This window comes from Cryptomeria japonica, chromosome 4 (genome assembly GCF_030272615.1).
Source record: "Cryptomeria japonica chromosome 4, Sugi_1.0, whole genome shotgun sequence".
NCBI lineage: Eukaryota > Viridiplantae > Streptophyta > Pinopsida > Cupressales > Cupressaceae > Cryptomeria > Cryptomeria japonica.
In genome coordinates, this window is record NC_081408.1 from 173611382 (window position 1) to 173622384 (window position 11003).

Sequence of the window (11003 nt, forward strand, 5' to 3'; positions counted from 1 at the left end):
CATCATGTTTACGGTTTTGGTTGTTGTTGATGTATGCGAGGTATTAGAGAGAAGATTAGGTATGTGCGAGAAGAGGTATCTCACAACAAAGATTGAGAGTAAAAAGGATAGAAGACTGAAGTAATGTTGTAAGGAATTAATAGAGAGTTGTCAAGGATCTAATCAAGCATTTTGTGCTACTTTCTAGATCGTTCACTTGTTGACTACTAATCTCTTCAACAAGTCTAAAACCCTTAACCGGGTAGACCCAGCTTAGCCTATTGTAAATCCTCTAACAAGGTGGTTCACAGTTGTGGATCTGAAATCCTGTAATAGGGTAGTCTTTAACATGACTTATCTCCTAACAAAGATCTAGATTCCTAATAGGATATGTTCTGGTGAAGAACATTGTAAGGCCTTAACCAGCCCGACTTTAACCGGAGTGTACACTATTCTGCTGATAGTTGACTTGTGAGTTTTACTCACCGTGGTTGTTCCCATTTGGGTTTCCATGTCAAAATATCTTGTGTTATGGTGATTGTTCTTCTGTGGGTGAATGCTCTATTTTCTATTTGGCTTGTTTATGTTTTAACCGGTTCATTGTTTAAACTACTACATCGGTCTGCTGAAAACTTGTTTAAGAGTTTGGTTAAGTTTTTAGGCATACTAATTCACCCCCTCCTAGTATTCATTAGAGCACCCTCACTGAGACTGCAGTAACTATAGGACCAATCTATGCCCAATCTATGCCCTGGTGTTTTTTATGCCTCATTAGTAGCGTTATTGTTGTTCTCATAGGACTTTGTATTATATACATAGATTGTTGCTCTCTGACAATGAGATCACAGTGTCATCGCCATAGCAAGTAATGGCATTCACGCTGTGCACTAAATCTCCACGAAGGTCCTTCTTCAGTTTGCAGAGAAATAACTATCACGGTTGTCATGTACTCCCATAAATACAATGGTTCATGACCATGCGTACCCATCTGTTCATTGCATCAATCATGCTACCTAGAGAAAAAGCCAACACGGGGATGGGGTAACCATCATACGCCATCTTTATCATCGAACCAGTATAACAGGCTCATTATGTTACACCATGTATAGCTCGGATCTACCATGAGGGTTTCTACAGCTATAGCATCCGATAAGATCTTCAAAATTTAAGCTTTTATCAAAATGCAACACACATCTCTTTTTAAGAATCGATGAAGATCTAGCTTAAATAAGGTGTTAAATCTTTTTCTATTCAAACCATTGAAAATCCATAATCGGCATCCCTCTTACTGCAACACCGATTCAAACACCAATCATGGCGGCATCACTGCAGGCAAAAATGTGAATATCAGAAATCCTAATCTCCTTGTTTGCCCTAGCTAGATGACCCTTTCGCTGCATTCGTTGCCCTAATTTAAAATTATTACCTTGCCCAGCCTGCACATTTATTTTCCACGAAAGTCATAAAACTTTATTTTCTTCCCCCACTCCTATGACACATGGCGCAACCTGCAGCTCTAAGCACACCATTTTTATATCAAATAAGATGATTTAATATAAACCCCTTTCTCGCACGACAAAATTACTTATTAGTTTGAAAACTTGGTGGGGTAAATTGAAAGAAATTTATAAGGCTTTTAAACCTTTAACTGCTGGTCCCACCAAATTTTATGCTGCATGAGGGCACTCTGCAAAAGAATTAAATCTCAGATGATTTTCAAAATACTTCCCTAGTGTTACCCTCCTTATATTAAATATAGTATTATTTAAATCAAAATGATTAAAATAAAAAATATTTAGTCATTTGAGCCTTGGTAGTCATATCATGTAATCACCAAATTTGACATTGTGCAACCTTTACACTTAGCCCAAAACACCTGATGAAACAAGCTTCAAAAGTTGACCCTAACACTTGATGAGGGCTTGAAACCTGGCACATTGATAGACTGTAATACTAAGAATCTAGGACATTTGATGGATCATCAATACAACATTTGAGGCAAAAGATATTGAATTGCAAAGTTGCTTACTCAGAAAAACTGGAAAGTGCTGCATCTGAACCTTGGAAAAGTTTGTTTGGAATGATCCTTTAAAACTGATCAAACGATGAGTTGGGGGGCTATAAACTTGGGAAATAGTAGAAAATATCATAGAGAATCACGAGGTATAATTGATTTAAATTTGAAGTCAACTCAGTTCAAAATGTGAATTTTCAAAGTGCGTTCCTGATTGCTGCTTGACAATACTCAGTTGTAGAACAAAACATTTTGCAATGGAATTGTCTTTAAAAACTGAGCAAACCGATTCATAGGACTTAGCCACTTGGCATAGGGCTTCAAAAAAACCCAAAGAATATCAGACAACTCTTCGATTGGCTTGATGATCAGCTAGTGCAAAGTTATAACTGCTCAAAGAGGACTACTCAAAAAAATGGAAACATGTGCAAACATCAACCCTAACTTCAAGCCCTCCGAAGGAAACTATAAAAACGCATAAAAAAATGATCTGAGGAAGCTGCAAATGGACACATGGCATTCCTATAAGGCCTTCAACACTCCCCTAACAAAATTTTGCATCATTCTCAATTTGTCCAAAATGGCAAGCCCTCAAACATATCAACTTAGGCTTATTTCACAAGGCAAAACTAAGTGCATTTTGAACAAAAGTTTACATGGGACCTAAAAAATCAAACATGAATTTTTGAGTCCCAACATCGGCTCTTACTTGGGGATGCATGCCCCTAGCAGGCATGGCAAGATTTCAGATCTCTCGAGGAGAAAACCATGTGCCAACTCCATTGGGCAATTGAACCATTATATATTTCATTCTTAAAATATGACTTTAACACTCAAGTAGGTGGTCCCAGACCACCAAACAAGTAGAACCAACACTTACCCCTACCAAAAATATGGTTCCTCTCTGATTTCACTATACCCAATCTAAAACAATCACTGAAGGCACTCTGATCATATGCATAATCAATCAAACCAGCAATTGGTCCTATATTCATACTACTACTCTCACTAACCCAGTCACCTTGTGATGCCTACTCACTCAACATCTGAAAGTATTCATTATGAGACAACACATGGTTGTTATGCTCTTTGAATGATACACATCCATATTCATCGTAGTATCTATCATGACATACCTTGGATGCACGGTTCATCAAATGTGCATATGGTTGTCCTAAAAATTGAGAATACGCATGCACTTCCTCATTGTCAACTTTAGGTGTTTCTACCTCATCACTAAACAGTAGGTCCAACTCATCCTTTGAATCCTCTTGTTCATGCATGTATGAGCCTTCACCAAAAATTTTATGCACACTCAATAAGGTATGATCATCATAATCAACATGAGAGTTCTTTTGATATTGATCGACAAAATGGATCTCATAAGCATATTCATCATCAGTTGTGTGAATCTCTGAATCATCACCAGTCACTACACTTTTAGGTTCATCACAACTGTCATCTTGAAGTTCAAAACCTTGTATGCCTTCATAGGCATTTTTGGTTTCTTCTATGTCATGGGCATGATTTATGTTAATCAAAGAGTATTTCCAATCAAGGCTACTACTGTTCTCACTATCTGACTCCACACAAGAAGCTGAAATATCTATTACATCAACTAGCTCAATGATTGGATGATCATTTATGCACTATGCTTCTTGCTCATCCACTTCCTCATGGTACACAGGTAGCTCATCCCATGAGGAACATGAAGAACCAGCATCTTTCTCATAGAAATTAGACTCACATGGAACATATGAATCTATTTCTTATGCTTCATGGAGGTGACTCTCACAGATCGACAAAACATCATCCTCCTCTAAAAGTGCATCCTCTTCTTCAAAAAGTGGATTTGAGACCACATAGGAACTGACCTCCAACATATCATTGCAAAACACAAGCTAGTTCATATCCATGGAATCATCCTACAATGGATTCTCAGTGGTATATACCATATCTATTTGTTGATCACCACATGCACACTCATTTATTTTAGGTGTGGTTGGCCTTTGGTCTTCATACATGTCATAATATTGCTCCATATCATGAGTTTTAGTAATAAACTCATTATGAGCATTATCATCTTCATGAATGTAAGTAGAATATGAAGCTTCTTCCTCTCCATTGAGTGTGTACTCATGGTCATCAAGATTTTTTAGGTCTTCTCCATTCTCATATGCTGCAACCAAGTCTGAATCTAGTTCATACTCATTATCTTGAGCACTAGGACAGCGAACCATGTGATTCCAATCATCATAATAGGTTGCACTATCATAAGCATAAGCATGGAGATCATAACTTGCATGGTTTTGAACACTTGTATATGCATAATCAACATATTGTCATCCTTGTTCACTTGTAAACTGAAACATCAGACCATTGACGCTCATGCCAAAAGGCATTTCTCTAAAAATCAAAACCATTAGAGGGCTTCCATTGAGTCTCTATCGATGTCATGTCTTCATTTCTCAAAACCATCTCTGTGTTATTGATAACTTAATCTCGATCATACACCATTGGATCAATGACACCTTCACACTATTGGTAAGAAACACAAGGTTCAACCTGATATTTATTTATGCATACCACTGAGTTTGGGATAGCAGCTTCATACAGATGTAGACTATCATTCACAGGTGTATACGCATAACCCAGTTGCTCATAAGTGTAGCTTGAAGTAGTCTCTTGAGGCATGCAAACTTCTTGAGGCACACTTGGTTCTTCAACATTTCTTGTATCAGCTTTGGGCTCATGGGCAGCACTATGTAAAACTTGTTGATTGACATTTTGGTAAGACATGCATGAGGGGACAACAAGTTGGCTGCCATCTCTAACTTTGAAGCCATCTAGTTTGTTTGCACACCAAGTCCTTTTTTCAGGCTTTAACTTCCTGCTCATTTCAAACCTAGAGACTTTCTCAATGTTCTTGGCTATCTCATAAGCTTCATACAATCTTTCGGGGCTCTCATTTCTTAGCCAATAACTCATATTTTTACCATAGGCCCCAAGATAAACCACGAAAGCTATGCCATCTGATGGTTTGATATTCTAAGGGATTCTTTTCAATGTCTTTGCAAATCTGAGATTGAAAGCTATGACCAACTCGTCTTCTTCAATATGAATCTCCATAAAGTTTTGGATCATCAAAAACTCTAGAATCTTCTCACAAAACTACTCTCTGAAAGCTGACTAAAACTCCTCCCATGAGCTGATTCAACACAGTAATCAATTAGAGAACCACTCTCTTGCATCCTTTTTCAAGGAATGGACAAAGAGTCTCATGAACACATCCTCATGATCAATCTTGTAGTCTTCCAGTATCTCACTGAACTGTTGTAAATGTTTCTCAGTTGATTCCTCCTTCAACCCACCGAACTTAGGAATCTTATCCCCAACTTCATGGGGTATGGGCTTTGGAAAACTTTAAATATCATCAAACCTCAAGGCCTTCTACCTTTTAATGATAAAATCTTTTTCATCACTTGGTTGGGGCTGACTTCTTAGCATGTTAACATTGGGAGCCAAGTACGGATACATACTTTGATACATCTTAAATGCGCTCTCACGGGCTTTTGAAAATAAACTTGCAAAAACTTATGACTACAACCTCTCTCAAGAGCACAACTATTACAACATGTTGACTTTATTTTAAAAAGAAAAACTCAAAAAATAACAAAGAAGCATGTAAAAACTTTTGTTACAACTTCCCTTTCTTAATGCTACAACTATTCAATAGGGAACTTTCGAGTTCTAAAAATTTCAACAAATGTCTTTACAATTTTTTTTTCTCACCAAGATATTGGAGAATACTTGGAAGTATGCAGCTGCTGCTCTCTTTCTTATTTTATAGGACTTTGAATGTTCAGAGCTTGCATGATCTCTTCATCTAGATCTTTGACAAAGTCACTACCTCTTTGTAGAGGAACAATTTCTAAATAGCAGAGAGCTATTCAAAAACTTAATATACTGAGTTCTTCTCCAGCAAAGCCACTTCAAACTCCTTCTTGCAAGCTGCAATAAACTTCTTCTCGACTGAAAACATTATAACTAGAGACTCACATGCAGCTCAATAAGCTTTAGGCTAGCTTATCCCCAGGAGAGTCACCAATCTGTTAGTGATTTTTCTTGATACCTTCAATCCTAAGAAGATACACAACAACATACTATGGGATTGGCAATCTAAGACAAGAAATCAACACTATAAATAGACTGAAGACAAGAAAACGTAACTGAACAAGGCTATACAAGCCTTCTATTCTTCGAGCTCCACTAGACTTAGGAGGGTGTTCCTATTGCAGGTCTGAAAAAGATAAACTCATGCAACTAACTTGCAGACCTATTTAACCAAAGTGGATAGTTCTCAGTATGTATAATAAAGGGTTCTTGACATGTCACCATTCCTTGATCATAATCCTATTTTTCTCCTTAAAAAATACTAAGAACAAAGGCTAAACTAATCCTACTCCTACAACATAAAGGAAAATCATTAATGAAATGATTTTGATTAGATATGGAACCAGCTGAATCAGATCTTGCAAAGAAATGACCAGTGCCAAAGAGAGGGTAGTAGAGTCACATAAAAGATCAGCTAAGCTATTACATCCAAAACATGCTTTGAAGACCTATTGAATGCTATTACCTTGTAATAACATGGTCATTGAAATAGTATCAAATAATCATACTTAGTAATCCACTTGAAACATAAAAAACTCATTATACTCATAAAAGCGTTTACTCTATCCCTTAAACAAGTGACAATTATAAAATATAACTTAAAACAATAAATGTGTTTGAAGACTGAGAATAAATCCTTGATTATTTCATTCAAAGAAACTTACATTCCAGAATAGAGACAACAAGTTGATACCATAAAATTATGAAACACATTTCAAAGCACAAGACGTAATAACTAAAACAAACTTTCAGTTATCTACACCTAACTGAAAACACTTTTCAAAATGCCTTACAAAGAATAGAATATATTAGACATTTCTTGTGTTTTAAGAAAATTAAGAATATTTGCTTAAACAAAATCACAAATACATAAAATATAATAATATTTCTTATTTATTTCTACTCATATGTAATTTGTTGATAAATTAGCAGCGTTTTATACTGAAAAAAAATTAAAAGATATTGTTATGTTTATCACTATAATTATTCAAAGATTGTTTGGTCAACCAACAGTACAAATAATAAGACTTCAAAATTAAGTCGTTGCACACTTTGAGAAAATGACGCTTATGCAAACTGGCACGTTAGTTAAATAATGAGAGTAACGTGCCAGTTTGGAAAGCATCGTTGACATACAAAATCCTATCGTGGACTACAAGTTTTGATTTCTTTTCAATATCGAAATATCTTAAAATTCGCCAACTGCTTAGTGACAAAATTTAAAATTCACCATTTTTTTATTCGGAGGATTAACAAATTCCTTTAAGGCCCGAGAACAGAAGAAAAACTGAGTTAACAGTCACAGCATGGAGGCCTGGTAGGCAAATATATTACATAAACAGAAGAAAACCTGAGTTAACAGTCACAGCATGGAGGCCTGGTAGGCAAATATATTACAGCTAGCAAAAACTATAAAGAACAGTATAATGATATAGAAACTATAAAGAACAGTATAAAATTGCACCAGCATCTCTAATTGACAAAGACTTGGACAACATTTACATTGCACAAGAACAACTGAAAAAGAGCAAAACTGATCAGAAAATTTACAATGGAGAAGTTACTTCTGAGTAACAATTAGGAGCATGAATATGCATGAAACTATTGGATCAAACAAAGCTTATTTATATTCACTTATCGACATCCCAAAAACTTACCGGAAAACAAAAATAAAATTAATTTTATAAGATTCATGAGACAAGACAGAGAGTAAATCTGAACAGTGATTCATACTGGAGCTTTTCTTTCTGTCCTCTTTTCCATTAGTTTCTCTTTCTTATTATTTTTTCAAAAACTTGTTTTTTATCACTGTCATAACAATATTATATCGTTAAGCTTTTCTTTGTCCAGAGTGAAGACTTCTCTTTGATTGGCCTCATGGCTGTTTTTTTCTCGCTGATAACGAAAACAATTTTATTGGTTGTTTTACTCTGCGATTTAGCAGAATATGCAGCGGAATGCATGGCCAGCGAGAGAAGATCACGTTTAGCCCTCCAAGATGGAGTATGAGATTCCAGAGGAGAATTACAATCATGGGTGGAGGGAACCGACTGCTGTCGGTGGCCACGAATCACCTGCAACAACACAATCGGCTTCGTAACCAGCATAGATCTCAGTGGCCACCGCTGGCGGCTCAGCGGAACCTCTTACATGGCCGCGCTCTTGAGCCTCAGCAACTTAGAGCACCTGGACTTTAGCTGGAACAACTTTGATAGCGCAATTATAGTCCCAAAAATTGGGGTCTCACAAATTTGGCCTATCATGATCTTTCCAACGCGGGTTTCGGCGGCAGGATTCCAGCGGAGTTGGGAAATTTGACGCGCTTAAGGACTCTGCATCTTTCGAATATATATCGCCTGTGTATCAAACTTTGAGGTGAGAGGGTTTCTAGAGACAGACAATGTAAATTGGCTTCGTAGCTTAGTGGAGCTGGAGTCGCTGTCGTTAGATGGAGTGGATTTATCCAGCATCGGGAAAAAATGGGATTCTGTTGTATCGTATCTCAGACAACTTGCTCACCTTTCCATGGCTGAATGTGGTCTGTTTCCGCTATTTCCCACCGAGTCAGACAGCTTGAGAAATCTTTCAGCCTCTCTCCGGGATTTGGATCTCAGCGGCAACGGGAACAGGGATTTTCAAGAGCAGATCCCGACGTGGCTGCAGAACTTTACGGCTTTGCAAATGTTGGATCTCAGTGGTTGCGGGTTTTCTGGTAATTTTTTCCCGATTCGGAATCTTCCCCTTCGAAAGATCAAGCTGTTTTCCAACAATTTAAGCGGGGATGTTTCTTTTATTTTCTCTAATTAGTCGCTTCTCTCTTGGTTGGCACTCATGGAAAACAACTTTGTGGGCAAGATTGCTGTAAATATTTCTTTACCTTCTTTGACCTACCTGGACCTCTCCGGTAAGAATTTCAGAGGTTCAGTGCTTTAGAGAATTTCGATATTGGTGAAGCTCCAACATCTTGTTCTAGGGTACAACAATTTCAGCGGGCGAATATCTGTTTCGCTGTCGAAATTATCATCTCTTAGTTTTCTTGATCTGGGTCTGAACTGATTCAACGACGACATCCCAAGCAATTTGGGAGATTCATCCAATTTGAAGTACTTAGACCTTAGTAAAAATTGCCTCAATGGCACCATCCCGCCCAGCCTTGCGCGCCTTTCTGGGCTAGAGCATCTAGATCTGTCATTTAACAAACTTACAGGCGTTGTCAAGCTTGAGCTTTTGGAAAATCTCACTGGAGTGCAGTTTCTTGTTATGTCTAACAACAAGCTGACTTTGAATTTCAGCCCTGCATGGAATCCAAGTTTTCGGCTTCAGCATTTGGGGTTGTCTGGGTGTAATATCGGAGGGGTGACTCCACCGTTTGTTTCTCAGCAGTTAGATCTGCAGGACATGGATTTATCATACAACAATCTCACTGGCAATGTGCCTTCTTGGCTATGGGAGCTTCCCAGGCTTAGAGAATTAAATCTTTCAGACAATCATCTGGAAGGCCATCTTTAGGGCTACTTGTTTGCCAAGCGAGATGAATCCTATGGAGCAAGGTACATTATTGACCTTCATTCCAACAATTTACAGGGCACTCTTCCCCTTCTTGCATCAACAGTAGAATATCTAGATCTAACTTCTTCAGCGGTTCCATTCCACCATTGGTGGGCATCAGTTTGATAACAATAATTTTATCTGCGAACAATCGCAGCGGAGCTCTCTCATCTTCCATCTGCAGCCCAGACATACAATTCCTGGATCTGTCGAGCAACAAGCTGTTAGGGAGCCTCCCTTCAAGTCTGACAAATTGCTTCATTCTGGGAGTTCTCAACATTACAAATAACAATTTTGGTAGAGAAATTCCTCTAGACATAGGAAATATCACCTCCTTGGAAATCCTCCACATGAATGGCAACAAGCTTAGGGGATCCCTTCCCTCCTCTCTCAGGTACTGCAAAAAATTAAAAATTCTAGATTTGGGAAACAACGGGATTGAAGGGCATATCCCTGAATAGATCAAAGACCTTCAACAGTTGCATATTGTTAATTTAAGGTCTAATAAGTTGAGAGGCCTAATACCCCAGAGGTACTGCAGCTGCAAAATCTTCAGATCCTAGACCTTTCAAAAAATAATATAACTGGTGAACTTCCTACCAACTTCTCTAGTTTGCAGACAATGATAAATCAAAGAACCCATGCCTGTATAGGATACAGATACTATATAGCCAATTTATTCTTTGTGAATGTCATAGATCTGTTTAACAAAGGCCAAAAACTGCAAAATCAAAAAATCCTATCCATCTTTATTCTTATTAATTTAAGAGACATCAGATTTCCACAATCCATGAGTTATTGATCTTGCATGTTTCTGAATTAGATTGTGTGTGATTATTTTGCATCAACGTTTGAATCACACTCCGTGATCCATCATCAAGATGAAAATAGAGAGCATGCAGAAGTAAAAGATGACCAAGAAGTACACCAAGGTAGCTAAAAAGGGACAAGGAACAAGAGAGGGTGACAAGACCACTAAAGAGGAAAAGAACAGAACCAAAAGAAATAGAGGGAAAAAATTATAAACAAAAAACAAAAAAGAAAAGTCAAGACAGCTCACCAGTGCCAAGGAAAAATAATAACAACCAAACCAAAAGAAATTATGGAGAGTGAACAAATCAATTAACAAATATGTGAAAATGTGTGTGAATAAAAACTCAAACCAAAGAATAAACACACAAACATCCAAAATTCACATAAATATAAATAACATAAACATAAACAACTATACTAAATATAAAATAAGCAAAGAAAGAAACAAAAACAAAACTGAAAAAGAGAAAAATAA